This window comes from Phodopus roborovskii, unplaced genomic scaffold (genome assembly GCF_943737965.1).
Source record: "Phodopus roborovskii unplaced genomic scaffold, PHOROB, whole genome shotgun sequence".
In the NCBI taxonomy this organism is placed as follows: domain Eukaryota; kingdom Metazoa; phylum Chordata; class Mammalia; order Rodentia; family Cricetidae; genus Phodopus; species Phodopus roborovskii.
In genome coordinates, this window is record NW_026126567.1 from 24,144,829 (window position 1) to 24,159,526 (window position 14,698).

Genomic DNA, 14,698 nt, shown 5'->3' on the forward strand with positions numbered 1-14,698 from the left:
TTGAGATAGACTAATTCCTGTCTTCCTGAGGAATTGCCACACAGACTTCCATACTGGCTGTCTGAGTTTGCACTCCCACCAGTAATAGAGAAGTGTTCCCCTCTCCTCTCATCAAATCTTCACCAGCATGAGCTGTCATTTGATTTTATTAATCATAGCCATTCTGACAGGTATAAGATGAAATCACAAAGTCATTTTGATTTGCATTTCCCTGATGGTTAAGGATGTTGAAATTTTCTTTAAATGTTTCTTGGTCATTTGAATTTCCTCTATTGAGAACTCCATATTTAGAGCTATATACTATTTTCTAATTGGGTTATTGTTTTCTTGATATATAGTTTCTTGAGTTTGTTATATATATTTCATATTAGTTCTCTATCAGCTGTTGACTTGGTGATTTTTTTTCCCCTATTATTTAGACTGCCACTTTGTCAAAATTACAGTGTTTTTCTTTTCTTTTCTTTTTTTTTTTTCTGTACAGAAGCTTCTCAATTTAATGAGGGCCACTTTATTAATTGTGGACCATAGTGCCTGCATTAGGAGTGCTCTATTCAGAAATCTATTCCTGATCCAAAGACTGTAAGGCTATTCTCTACTTCTTCTCTTCTATCAGGTTCAGTATACCTGGTTTTAGGTTGAAGTCTTTGATCCATTTGTAGTTGAGTTTTGGAAGAGTGATAAATATGAATCTATTTGGATCCTTCTGCATTCAGCCATTCAGTTTGACCAACACCATTTGCTGAACATGTTTCCCTTTTCTAGTGTGTATTCTTTATCAAAAATACAAACCTAAAGAGGGAGAAGGCTCCCAAAGTACAAGTATTTAGAACACCAGGTAAACTGGACCAGAGAAGTTCCCTCAGCACATAATAATCAGAATTCTAAATATACGGAACAAAGAAAGAGTATTAAAATTTTCAAGGGAAAAAAAAAACAAGTATTATATAAAGGCAGGCCTATTAGAAGTATACCTGACTTCCCAAAAGAGACTCTAAAAAAACAGAAGGGCCTGGACAGATGTGCTGCAGTCTCTAAGAGACCACAAATGTTATATCCAGCAAAAATTTCAAACACAAAAATGGAGAAAACAAGGTATTCCATGATAAAACCAAATTTACATCCATCTATAAGTCCAGCCCTACAGAAGACCCTAAAAGGTAAAGTCCAATGTAAAGGGATTAACTACATCAAGAAATCACAGGGAATAAATAATCTCAGACCAGCAAAGTAAAAGAAGGGAAGCACACACAATAACAACAAAGTAATAGGAATCAATAACCATTGGTAATTGGCCTCTCTCAATATCAATAGCCACAAAATATGTGTGGATTTATGTCTGGGTCTTTCATTCCATTCCAATGGAATTTTTGTGCCCAAACCATGCTGTTTTTATTACTATAGAGCTGCAGTACAACTTGAAATTGGGGATGGTGACTCCTCCAGCAGTTCTTTGATTAGTCAGGGTTATTTTAGCTATCCTGTGTTGTTTGTGTTTCCACATGAATCAGAAAATTGTCCTTTCAGGATCTGTGAAGAATTGTGTTGGAATTTTGGTGGGCGGCGATTGCATTGGTTTTGTTTTTTGCTTTCTTGAATGGTTTTATTTATTGCCTTCCACTGTGTTTTCATAGATTTCTTTATTGGATTTATTCACTTCCTCTGTAAGGGCTTCTATCATAAGCATAAAGTTGTTTTAAGGTCTTCTATTTGTGCATCACTGTGTTAGAATATGCAGGGCTTGCTGAGGTAGAGTTGCTGGGCTCTAGTGGAGGGAGACACATTGTCCCAGCTGTCACTGTCTGTATGTTGGTGTCTAGACATCTGGGATTAGTGAAAGGCTTTTGTTTGTTTTTGGCAAAAGAATGTCTTAGTAATCAGGGGCCAGGGAATACCACAAAAATCACACCATTCAACAAACCTCACACAAGAGAAGTGGACAAAATGGCTGCCTCTGAGTGGGGATGGAGAAGGTGTTCCCAAAAGATCACCAATCACAATGCAATCATCAAGAGTGTTTTTATTATACCAGATGGATGTGGGGTCACACACACCTGTATAAAATGTCGACAACCTTGGGAGGGACATATAGGCTCCTTTAAGCACAGCTACAGGAAGTTTTCATTCTTGGGCAAGTCTGGACAAGTCCAAGGCTTTGCCCTTATTTAGTTATCACCTGTGTGGGCAGCTGGTGAGTGGGTTTGGCCCACATGTATGTGCCTCATCTAGTGTGAGGGGTATTGGTGATTAATTGCCCTTTGATTGTGAACTGAGACCACTTTTTAACTGAGTTCTTAAGGAGTTGTCATGATATTTGCCTGGCACTCTCAACAGGAACAGGCCAGGCCATGATGGCAGGCTTTATAGGGTTATAGGGATTGTGCATAAAGAAAAATACAGTGATGCTGGAAATGAGTCGCATTGGCCATTAGTGGTGGTTGAGGTGTGGGGCAGGGAATTAGTGCCCATCATTGAAGGTGGGGTTTGGGTAGTGGGGCTCTGAGACATCTGGTTCTGGAACTTTTAATATTACCAACTACTGGGAAGATTATAATTCTAGGTGCTGAAACCTGATCTTGTCTTTGTTGTGGGAGGTGTGTTTTGTTCCTTGGTATGTCTCCTCTCTGGTCCTTAGGAGTGTGGTGGCTGTGTTATTGCCTGTAGGAAAATCTTCTGGTGTCCTCATAGGTGTGAGCACTGGGGGTTCTAGGTAAAATATGTTTCTGGGTATTGGGAGCTGAGATTTAGGAGTGTGGATGGGCTGAGGGCACAGGAGGGATTTCCCAAGAGGAAGAAAAGCACAATGTTCCGGCAGGATCTGCTTAGTTAGTCTGCTGGGAATTGGGGCAGAGAGTGAGGAGAAGCCATGGCAGAAGCTCTAGTACAGAGTGGGTAGGAGACTGTGGGATTGGACTTGGAGGAATGGAGGGAGAGAAGATCAGGTGTTAATTCGACTTGTGTCCATGGTAAGAGTGGCCTGTGGGTTCCCAGGGAGTGCATCCTAGAGCAGGAGGCTGGGACAAAGCACTGATTGCTGAGAAGTGTGGATGGAGAAATCCGTGGATCCATCCATCCGCTGGAGTGGAAGGAAGTTTGCAGCAGCTGTTCTGCTGCAGAGCTGGGGATGAGACTGGGGTAGTGGATTTAGAGGCAAAAGGGAAGGTGGAGGCCTGCAATTAGCATACCTTCTTCCCGACTCGTTTGGCCAGTGTGTTAGCAGGGAGTTCCTGCTGAAGTGGGGGATGGGGGAAGGTAGGAAGACAAAATCTACAAGATTCACTGGAGATGGGTGGAGGAGCCTCAGGAGGTGATCTGTAGCGGATAAAGCGACAAGAGTGGGGCTTGGAGGAATGGAGGAAGAGGTGAATAGCTGGTATTAGCCTACTAAGCAGAAGTGCCTGTGGGTTTGCAGCGATTGCCTGCTGGGGTTGGTGGCTAGGGAGGTTAGGAAGGGAGATCTGTATGATGTACTGGAGAAGGAGGGTGTGGGGGAGGGGATGCACAGCAGGTGGTCTGTAGCAGAGCTGGGGATAACTAGGGGATTTGATTTGTTGGGGCAGAAGTGACGGTATGCACTTAGCAGAGCTGGTGTTGAGACTGGATGATAGGACTTGTATTGATGGAGGTAGAGATGAAGATCTGGAGTTTCCTACCGTATGTATTTCCCTGACCAGAGTGAAAAATTTCTACACTCCCATAGGCCTCTCTGCCATTGTAGCAATCCAAGTCAGATCAAATCAAACTGAAATTAAAAAGCCCACATTTAATGAATACAATGCTCCCGGATGGTCTTCCAGTCCCCCCAAAGAGGAGAAAGGAAGGAGAGACCAGAAAATCACATGTCTACTTTCTGGCTGGGGGGGGGGTGAGGGGGCAGTCTTGAGCATCTCTGAAGGAAGGGTCATCATTTAGCAGGCTCTCTGATCTGAGGCAGGGTTTGGAGAGCATGATAGGGAGGGTGGCTTGGGCAGAACTTCCACCATAACATTCCAAACTCTTGGGTATATGGATGCCAGGGGCTGGGATGAAGTTTCCACTGTAACACAGAGTATCTTAAGTATTTACTCTGGGTGTCATAACATATCACCCTAAGTTTTCACAATCTAGTGACAAACCTAATCCAGGCTAGGTACTATTCCTCTGCTAAGTTGTTGTATCATTGGAGGACTTGTTGGAAGCTGTCTTTGTAGGGCTGCAATTGGAACCAGCCGAGCTGCTCTAAGTTTGTACCTGAGTGGGGGTGTGTGGATGAGGGAAAGGCTAGCTTTTATTCAGAGACACTGAATAAAATCAGGTGGGCAGATTCAGTTAATACAGAATTGCCATGAGTTTTATTTTTCACCACTCTTATATACCTCAACCAAAAAGGGGAACATGGTATCATGTAAATGGTACAGACTCTTTCTCCTTGTTCTAAGGGTTCAGTAACCACACCTTAGATTCAACTTCTCATTCCCTAGCCTTGAGGATCAAGAGAAGCCACACCTCAGACCAGGTCTGTTGTTATTTAGAATGAGACAGCCAAACACCCTACTGTAGCCACACCTTTGAGCTTTAGGTCTAATGACTTGCTGAGGACAGTTTTGAACTCTCTGCCCTTGTGTCAAGATGGAGTACAGTCATCTTTATGGGCACTGACAGGGACTGACCAAGAAACACAATACTTGAGCATTTAAAACAGGTTTGATATCAGATAGCCTTATCTGGTCTATCTTACTCCAAAGTCTCTGGAGTAAAGCTTTATAACATCATAGCTGGCCTTTCAGCTTTTAAACCACAAGGAACAATTTTTAAGGATGACTAACATCCCTCTGAGAAATAAATAGGCAAATAGTCCAAGTCACGAAGATGAGGATACAATACAGTCACATTAAAAGCCTGGCTGCAGACCATGTACCAAAACAAAAATTTCATTCTAGCTTTTTACATAAGTCATTATTGTTCTGTTTAATGGGGCTGCTATAAACTTGATAACCTGAAGGATTTGCAAATATTTTAATGAAAAATATGCTGGCATTTTAAAGGAAATTAATTTGGCTCAGAGAGAGACAGTTTGGATACAGGGGGAATTTATCCTAGATAATCAACCATGAGCTCTGTTACCTGGGTGATATAGCACATTTAAAAGGATGGATTTAAGTGATGAGTTGCTGCAAGCAGAACACAGAATGTGATCATAGGTAGAAGGGCTCAGAAGACGTCTACATTACACAGGATGCTAAGTGGGAAGATGAGATGGGCTGTGAAGTAAAGATCACCTTGAGAACTCTGGGTTGCAAGGGGAGTTCTTCTAGGTTTGTTAGAAACTTGCTAACCAATCAGTAAATTGCACAAGTGCATTCCTGGTTGAATAATGTGCAAAATCCTCCTCCTTGGGTGCTTGAAAATGAGATGTTCACATACTCTAATATCCACAATAGAGCTTCATATACTTGATAAATTAAAGTTATTTTCCTTGTAGTAAAAGTGAGAGTTTATACCTTACTTGATTTATGAGTGTATGTGTGTGGTTTTGTGGCTTGCTAATTGTGCTGTGGACACAAACTAGGCTTTGCTTGGCCTCTTAAAATTAGATGAGAGGAATTCCCATTCCACAGCTGAGCTACTAGAGAGCCTTGTTCCTTTCACCAAAATAATTGCAGAGACCAGTTCACAGACCAAGGTCGTCTGAAGGCCAACATTGGGATTTTTCTTCCTTCCTTCCTTCCTTCCTTCCTTCCTTCCTTCCTTCCTTCCTTCCTTCCTCCCTCCCTTCCTTCCTTTCTCTCTCTCTCTCTCTCTCTCTCTCTCTCTCTCTCTCTCTCTCTATTAACACATCATAAGTCATTAGTATGGAATACTGTAAACTGTGTCAAGTTGCCAAGTTGAATTGTTACCAAATGCAGAAATTCTAGAAGCAGCTTGATAGTGTGAAAGTGATACATTAAGGAAAAGAACCCAGAAAGAATGTGCAGCAATGGCATTGAAGTTCCAGTTGACTTTCTGAAGCCCTAGAGAGTTCCTGGTTCATGAAGCTCACATCCTTCCAACATGTGCTTCTGTGAGAACCAAAGTCTGTGCTTGACATAGCTGCTATAGGCATAATAGCAGTCACTCAAATATATAAGATTTCTTTAAATCCACCTCTTTATTCATGAAACTTCCTCTCCTCTACTTCCAAAGACAGCAGCTAATTTGTGTGGAGTTTATGTTCTTCCTACCACTTGAGTACATGAACTCAGCTTCTTGAGTGTAAATTACCTGTACCACATCACACTACAGCCTCCTTGGTGAACCTCCTCATTCATGCACGGGAGTTCAACAGATTGACCAAGATTCAGTGGCACCTGAGGGATAGCCATGTGGCATAGCTCCGTAGCCTTTCCTTTTCTACATTTATCAATTTGTACTCGTGTTTGTGTGCATATACTCACATGCCTGTGTGTGTGTCAAGGCACACCTGTGAGGGTCAGTTGACAACTTGGAGGAGTTGCTTTTCTCCTTCCACTGTGCATTCCCCAAGGAAGAAACTGGGGTCACCGGATTTAGTCACAAGCAGCTTTACCAACTGAGTCACCTCACCAGTCTCCTTCATGGCCTTTTAAAATATTACCGTGTTACATTCTGTCCTGTACCCACCCCTTCCTCTCTCATAAGCATGACTACATATGTGTTAATTGACTGTTGGAACTACATTCCCACCTCTGTGCATGCAGTAGTGTGACCTAATGTCACACAGAGGCAAAAATGAAGGGTAAATTTTGAACTTCAAAGTCTGAGATCACATCATACATAGTATTTGCATCAAGACGTTTCATCTTCAATTTTGTGTTTTGTTCAGGGATTCAACTCACCATTTGCTCCCTTATACACGATAGGCATATTTATTATGACCTACTACTCATAACAATGAGTAGATGAAATATGGATTGCACTATAAAGGCCTACCTCTATTCTAAGGCTTTTGATCTGAAAAACTTGTTCCTTATCTGATTGTCTGCTCACTATTCTACTTACACAGCTGCCTAAGGAGACTTTTCTTATCACTTCATTTCCTGTGTCTGGTATCTCTTGTCCTTTCTCTTGGTTCTTTCTCTCATTTATTTGAAAAACCCTTACTTAGTAAGGAAATGTTCAACATTCTGAGAGCTTACACTCAGGGAATGAATCCAATCTGAACTTACACGAAACTGATGACTTGTAGGATAAAAATGTCTGGATTGGGAATAACTTTATGACAGAAGTTTTAATTTACTGTGCCATTATTTTTACATGTCAGTATAATTAGGGGGAAATTAGGTGAACTGTTTTTTTTTTTTTTCTTTTGAGACTTTGAGGTATGTAGGATTATAGCTTTGTGGTGTTATTGTGAAAGTTCAAGACACTATCCAGATATGGGTCTCCCTGTAAAATCCAGTCCTTTTAGTCAGAAGACTCTAATTTGTTTTGCTAATATTCACACAATTGTCATTACCAATCACCATCCAATTTTGTTTAAAATAAATGCAATGTCATAGTGATCATATTCTCTAACATTGGGAATCTTGATTTCTTTTCAGATTAGGCCATTTTACAGGGTAAAAAATATATAAAACAAGAAAGCAACAACAAAACAACAACAAAGCAGGCCCCTCTTTAAACTAGGAAATCTACTGAGGAATTCAGTGTCTGTTCATTAGTGCAGAGCACCCTGCTATGGGCCAGCAGAGAAGCATCTGTGCCACACAGATCTGCCCAGTCCTGCAATGAGAAAGACTCTTCCTGGAAATGTTAACATCTTTACTAAGAACCCTGAGTGGGTTCGGAGAATCAGTTCTTGTTTTTTTTCACTTGAGCAGAAGAGGCCACAGATGCTCTTCTGCCTTGAAAAGTGCTATGTCTTTGTAACCTGTGACCAGGGAAGAGATTAAAAAAAAAAGAAGAAGAAGAATGCTGTATCCTTGACCTGTGACCAGGGAAGAGGATAAAAAAGGAAGCTGCAGGAACATCTGCCCATACAGAAACAATAGAGTTGTTGACAGCGTTCTTCTGTGTCTGGTGGTGGCTCACTCCTGTTGCCAAGCGGTTGAATCTGAGTCCAGGGTTACCATAGAGCTCCATCTTGGGGAGCTGGTTCCTGTTCCCTTAGTAGCCTTCTCAAAGTGTACATTCCTCTAACCATTGCATTGTTAGCCCACTTCAAATTTCTGCTTTCCAGAAATTACTTTGGAAGGTGCTTTATCTGATACCTTCCTGCTTGTTTATTGGAAGGTCATTTGAAAATTTTTACTGCCCATTTCTATGATCACTTCATTCATGAAATGTTTTGTCATAGCAAATATATCTACTTCTACTTCCTTGCATATTATTTTACTTCAAACCAGAGTTGAAGTAGAGACTGTTTTCAATTTATCTGTAGATCGGTACATGTATATCATTTAATATCAATCAAAATATAAATCTTAGATGAATTAAATTTGGTATGTTGTTTTATGATTTTTAATACTACAAATTACAAAATGGCATAAATATAGTCACTTTACACAGTGCAGTCTACATTGTCTTTTGACTGTAAACGTCCTACATAGGTTTTTGTGCACAAACGCTCAACCATGCTGTGGTTTGAATGGAAAGTACAGATACGCTTATGAGTTTGAACACCTGGATCCTGTTTGGGAAGATTATGAACGTTTGGGAAGTGAAACCTTATTAAAGGAAGTTGGTCATTGGATGATCAGGGCTTGAGTTTTTAGGGACTGGCCTCCATTCAATCTACTCTCTGCCCCTGACTGCTGCCAGGAGAGCAGCTGCTTCAGGCTCCTGACACCATGCTTTCCCTGCTCCTATGAACTACCTCTTCCTAAAGCCATAAGCCCAAAAGAAGACTTCCTTAAGTCTCTTTGTATCACATATTTGGTCACAGCAACAAGAAAATAAATACAAACTGATTTATATAGAGTTCGGGAGGTCAAAAGTCCATAGCAAATCTGATAGCACTAAAGGCAAGCTATTGGCAAGGAAACATATATGTTCAAGAAGCTATGGGGAACATTCTTTGCCTTTGCAGCTTCCACATTCTCCATGCATTGCTTGGCTCATAGTCTTTTTTCCACCTGGAAGCCAGCAATGGTTGAGTTTTCTCCATGCTATACAATACTTCCACACTTTTTTGCCCTTTAGATTACATGGGATTCCCAGACAATCTTTCCATTTATTATAAAGTTAGCATATTAATAAACTTAGTTCCCTCTCCAGTCTGTTTTATTTATTTTTACTTTAGATATTTATTTTATTAGAACAGTAGTATGATAATGAATACCAGAAACTAGGGTATTCTCTAAAATTCTTTGATTATTTTTGGACATCTAGAATGGGCAAAATAAGTTAAACATAAGTTTAAGAATGTTCTTGTTCAACACATTATTTGCCAATTGGTGAAAACAAACTAATGATAAAAAACAGGCATAAATGCATATGGCAAAATTGAATATCTCTGTTGATTAAAATCAGAATTTTTGAATCCAAAAGCATCATTATTTTTGATAATTTATCATGAATCAATTAGAGTTTCTAAGTCTACATCAGTCTGTGTTGTGATTCTATGTTGGTGTTAGACTTGAGATCAATGCTTGTTAACTCCAAGTGAACTCATTTCTTAAGTGAAGATGGCTGCCCAACTCCTCTACCTTCGCTTCAATTAGTCAACTCTTAGGAATCATGCTTTCAAATTCCTACCAGGAAGGCACTGAAAGCTACTGTTTACTTATCTATCAGAGAACTTCACTTATCTACAAAAATCTGTCATTGCATCTGTCTTCACAGTAGACAGACTTGGTAAATAGGTCCCCAGGCTTTCTGGCTTTGTGACTCAAGAACCCTTGGCTTATCAGGGAGTTTAGATGACTGCTGTCTTTGTAAAACAGGTGAACAGGCAAGTAAGCAAGTACTTTTGGCCAATATCAAACAAACATTGAAATGGTGCTTTTAAGAAAAACACATCCAGAGAACTTATTTTTTTAAAAACTAGGATGAGGGTGGGGAACATGAAATTCCATCCCTACCGAGGAGCTCTTGCCGATGGCTGTTGGGAAAGGGAGAGTCAGTATCATTCAGAGATACAGTTCCCGGAAGTCTACACATGCTCCAGTAGATGCTCCTACACTCTTTCACATTCATGCAGCACTAAATGACAGAGGGTTTTTAAAGAAGAGTACATCAAGGTGAAATGGAAACACAGTGGTGGTGATTAGCAGGTGTAGGATGAACTGGAAGGGAGGGAAAGGTAAGAGGATTTGATCAAGGCACATCACACACATGTATGAAGTTGTCAATTAAAATAAAATGAAGACAAGAGTTAGAGAGTCAAACAGCTGCCGTGAGGCGCTGGTAAGAGAGCTGAGCAGGTAAAGGCACTGGTGCCAAACCTGAGGACCCGGGTGTCCTGCAACTCTCTAGGAGGAGAGAACTGACTCCAAGTTGTCCAAGGGCCTACACAAGACCGCTGTCATGGATTCCCTTTCTGCTGAAAATAAATGCTTAAATATTTTAAAAACAAGCAAACATAATCCTACAAATGAACCATTGCCTGGAAGCTGCCATTCAGGAGCAGCTTTCCTTTTCGTGGTTCCAAGTTCTACTAACCTTTTAAAGGCTATTCAGGAGCTGTCCCACAGCTAGAGTTAGTGGCTCCTTCAGAGCACAGAGGAAGTCATAAAAAGGAATTCATTTAGAGGCAATTCCAAAAGCAGCATTCATGAAAATCGCAGTGGAAAGTAACCTAACCACCATGTATAATATGAAGTCATGAGCTTCTGAGAGAAAGCCAGAGGAAGACCAGGATCCCTGCCTGTTTGCTCCACTCAATGTGAATACTTTCTGCTTCGCAGTCATGAATTGTTCACAGGTCTCTGCAGTAACAGCCCGTATGGTATCCCCTAACCCATGGGACAAAACCTGTCCTCCTTCAGTTGCTTCTTGTTTCAGTGAGGAGAAAACTAACTATACACAGGATTGTTACTGAAAAGAGAAAATGTTGCTGTGGCCAGCATGGTTCATTGGTTTGTGGGATTCATGTTGAAGAGCTGGGCACTGTGGACTAGAGATTGTGTGTGGTGATATATTGTTTATAATCTAATAAAGCTTGACTGGGGATCAGAATGCAAAGCTAGCCACAAACAATAGATGCTGGGTAGTGGTGGAACATATCTTTAATCTCAGGTCTCAGGAGACAGAGGCAGATGGGTCTCTGTGAGTTCAAGGCCACCCAGGACTACATGAGGGTCAATCAGTCTAAAAGAGAAACAGAGCTTACACCTTTCATCCCAGCACTAGAGAGGCATATAAAAAAGAAGCAAAGGGTCTTATGGGAGATTTAGTTTCCAGTCACAGGGAAGACAGGATCTCCATTTCAGACGTGGTAGAGGTAAGAGCTACTGGCTGGATGCTTTGCTTTTCTGATCTTCAGCTTGAACCCCAATATCTGTCTCTGGGTTTTATTATTCATGTTACAGATGAACATGTTTGACTTCAACAGAAACACATCTATAGCTTTAGAAATTACATGGTAAGAAAATAAATGTTAGATCAACATATATTTCATATCTTAATTTAATTGTGCAGCTTATTGTATGTTTATCAGCTCAAATAATACCATCCATAAAGTTTAAAAAAACAACAACAAAAAAAAAAAGAACCGTCTTTGGGGAGTAGCAAGGGTCTTAGGAATGTAATTCAGAAGGCAGATTCAGGGATTTAGGTAACTGTCAATCAGTGTGCCAAGAAATGCATAAAAAATGGGAACTTAAATGGGACACTAAAGGCTGAGAAAGAATAGGGACACAGAGCATGGCAGAAAAAGATTATATAAGCAGAGAGACAATAATGAAGTCTGAGGACATCTCGACCCTCTGGGCACAGAGCAATCCAAGATTCCGATGCCTGTATGTAGAGTGCAGGTGACCATCACTAGGCAGCAGCTGGGACTGTGCTTAAGTGCCATTTAATAGCTTCTATCTTGAAAAGCTTTCTTTCCTGCATTACATTTTTCTTTTAAATTTCAGTCAGTCCTTTAGTAACACTGTTAAAAGCTTTAAGTTAGATACTGAAATTTATCAAAACTCTCCATATAATCCACTCTTATTAACTTTTCTTATAAAGCAATGTCTTCTCAATACACAGTTCTTCTATTGGGAGCATCAACATCTACTCTCCTTTACATTGAAAGCTCCACTATCATTTCTAATTTCATGTATTTGGATCATGTACTGGATCCAGTCTTGGCACCATTATGGAGCATATTACGAAGGATAAGTCAGTGGGTACCTTGCAAATGCAAAGTCCCTGATGACCTTGACTTGCCCCAGTGGGCTCATGACCCATTTAGAACCCATGGTTCACAATAGCCATCTATGCTAATTTTTTCAACAACCATTTATTGTATGATAGTGATGAGGTTTAAAGACTTGTATTTGTCACTCACTGCAGTAAGGTAAAAACTTTCAAACTATGGAGATTAGTGGTTGTAAGAGAAAATGAGCCTTGATGATGTCATCTCGATAATATCACCTACCAACACTCGGCTTGTTGGACTTCCTGGTAATATGACTCACTATGGCTTCTTTTTTGCCAAGTTAGTTTAGATCAAGGTTACCTATTTGTACTCACAAGAGGCCTGACTTCAGGTGGAGTGCTGTGTGTTGTGTATATGTGTTTGTGTGTATGTATTGTGTATGTATAGTGTCTATGTATATGTATGTGGTTGTGTATTATGTATGTGTTGTGAATGTGTTGTATGTGTATATGTGTTGTATATGAATGTGTATGTGTTGTGTTTGTATGTGTAGTGTATGTGTGTGTTGTTTATGCCTGTTTTGTGTGTATATGTTTGTATGTGTATGAATATGTATGTGTGTGTGTAATTATACTCTCCATACCTTATTACCAAAAACAGAGTAACTGTTTCCATCTGAGTTTATGGGTAAGATTTTTTGTTTCATTTCTAAACAGTTTGGTGACTCCTCAAAGATACATATTTATATAAAAATAAAGAAACGAAAGGACCTTCTTTAATACCAAAAGGAGAAGATTAAAAAAAAAAGTTGCAGAATCTTTCAGTCCTGAAAATGTTCACAATTCTCTACATCTTCATTTGAAATGGGGAGGGATTGTACTGCAATAATTTGAGGCCATCTGTATTAAATTCTCTCTGGAAACTGCACTCTGACAAACAACTGAGACACTCACTTTATAGTACTGGGCATCAAACACAGGGCTTTCAGCATAATGTTACTGGGTTTCACACTGGTTTCCCCAGTCTAGGACCTCTGCTGAAAGAATTCAGATGAGACACACAAAATGTAGTATAGTTTATTACAAGGTAAAATGAGACATTGAGGATGAGGGAGGAGGACAATGGCCAAAGTGGCCACTGGGGGTGGGCGTGGAGGTCTCAAGGTGAAAGTGGGAAATGGTCAGAGAGACACCTGAAGTTTTAGGTGTGCTTTATATTACTTGAGTCGCTAGAACAGAGCGCTCATCCTGGTTCTAATCTTTCTCAGGTGACTGACACGCTGCATGTGGATTAACTCTTAAGGGGAGAAGTCAGAGCATCTTTGTTTTTATTAGAAACCCTCACCAGACAGTACTCTTGGGATCTTTTTAACAGTTCCAGGAGATCTCAGATCCCATTCTTTTGGCTACTAATCAGAGTTCCACAGCCTGTGTTCCTCATTTTACACGATGATTATAAAAGGGTCCAAGATCAGTGACCTATAATCTTATTACTGCTAGGTAATAGCGCTACCACTGAGCTACGTAGAATTTAGATGTGCAGTCTCACTTTCCCCCCTCTCTTTTGTCTCTAGAGACAGCCTGCCTTCCTTACTTCCCTCCTTCCTTTCTTATAATCCCTCACTAAGCTGGGGAACGAATGCAAGTATTTATACACACTAAAATATAAATTCAGTCAAAATTAAATTGAAACTGGGGATTTTGGTTCGTGCTGTTTAGAAGGCAGAGGTGGGAGTTCCAGGCCAGTCTGGGCTACAGTGAGAACTGTCTCAGAAAATGAACTAAGCCACAACAGCAACAATGAAGTCAATTTTAAAGTGAGTCACACCTAACTGAAACGAACCAGTCAAATACTGGCTGAAACTTCTCTCCCCGTCACTCTCTGTGTGTATGATACTATGTATATTCGTGAGTCTCTGTGCATATGTGTATGCACGCATGTGGAGGCCAGCTATTAACATTGGATGCTTTGTGCATTTGCCACCTTATTTGATGGGACGAGGTCTCACAGAACTTGGAGCTCAGCTGATTTGGCTAGTCTCTGTGGCCTGCAAGGGTCCTCCTATCTGTCTCCCAAGTGCTGGGATTACAGATGCACACAGCTATTGGCTGCTTCTTTTTCCTTTCTTTTTTTAATGTTCGTGACAGCATTCTAGCATTCTAAACTCAGTTTTTATGCTTATGCTGCAATCACTTTCCTGACAGAGCCATCTCCCTAGATCAAATACTTGTTTAAATTTAATTCAGTCAAGTGTTTGTTCCAGATAGGCAAAACATATATTCATACAAATGTTTGCTGTCTTATAGTCCTTTTTCTTTATCTTTTTCAATTAAATTCTTAAGGACTTTTATAAAATATGAACTCTAAAATAATGTGAGAATAAAAGCCACACAAATCTGCAATAAATACAAATTAGAATAAGTTTGTAGAATAAGTCTGAACCACAAATATTTG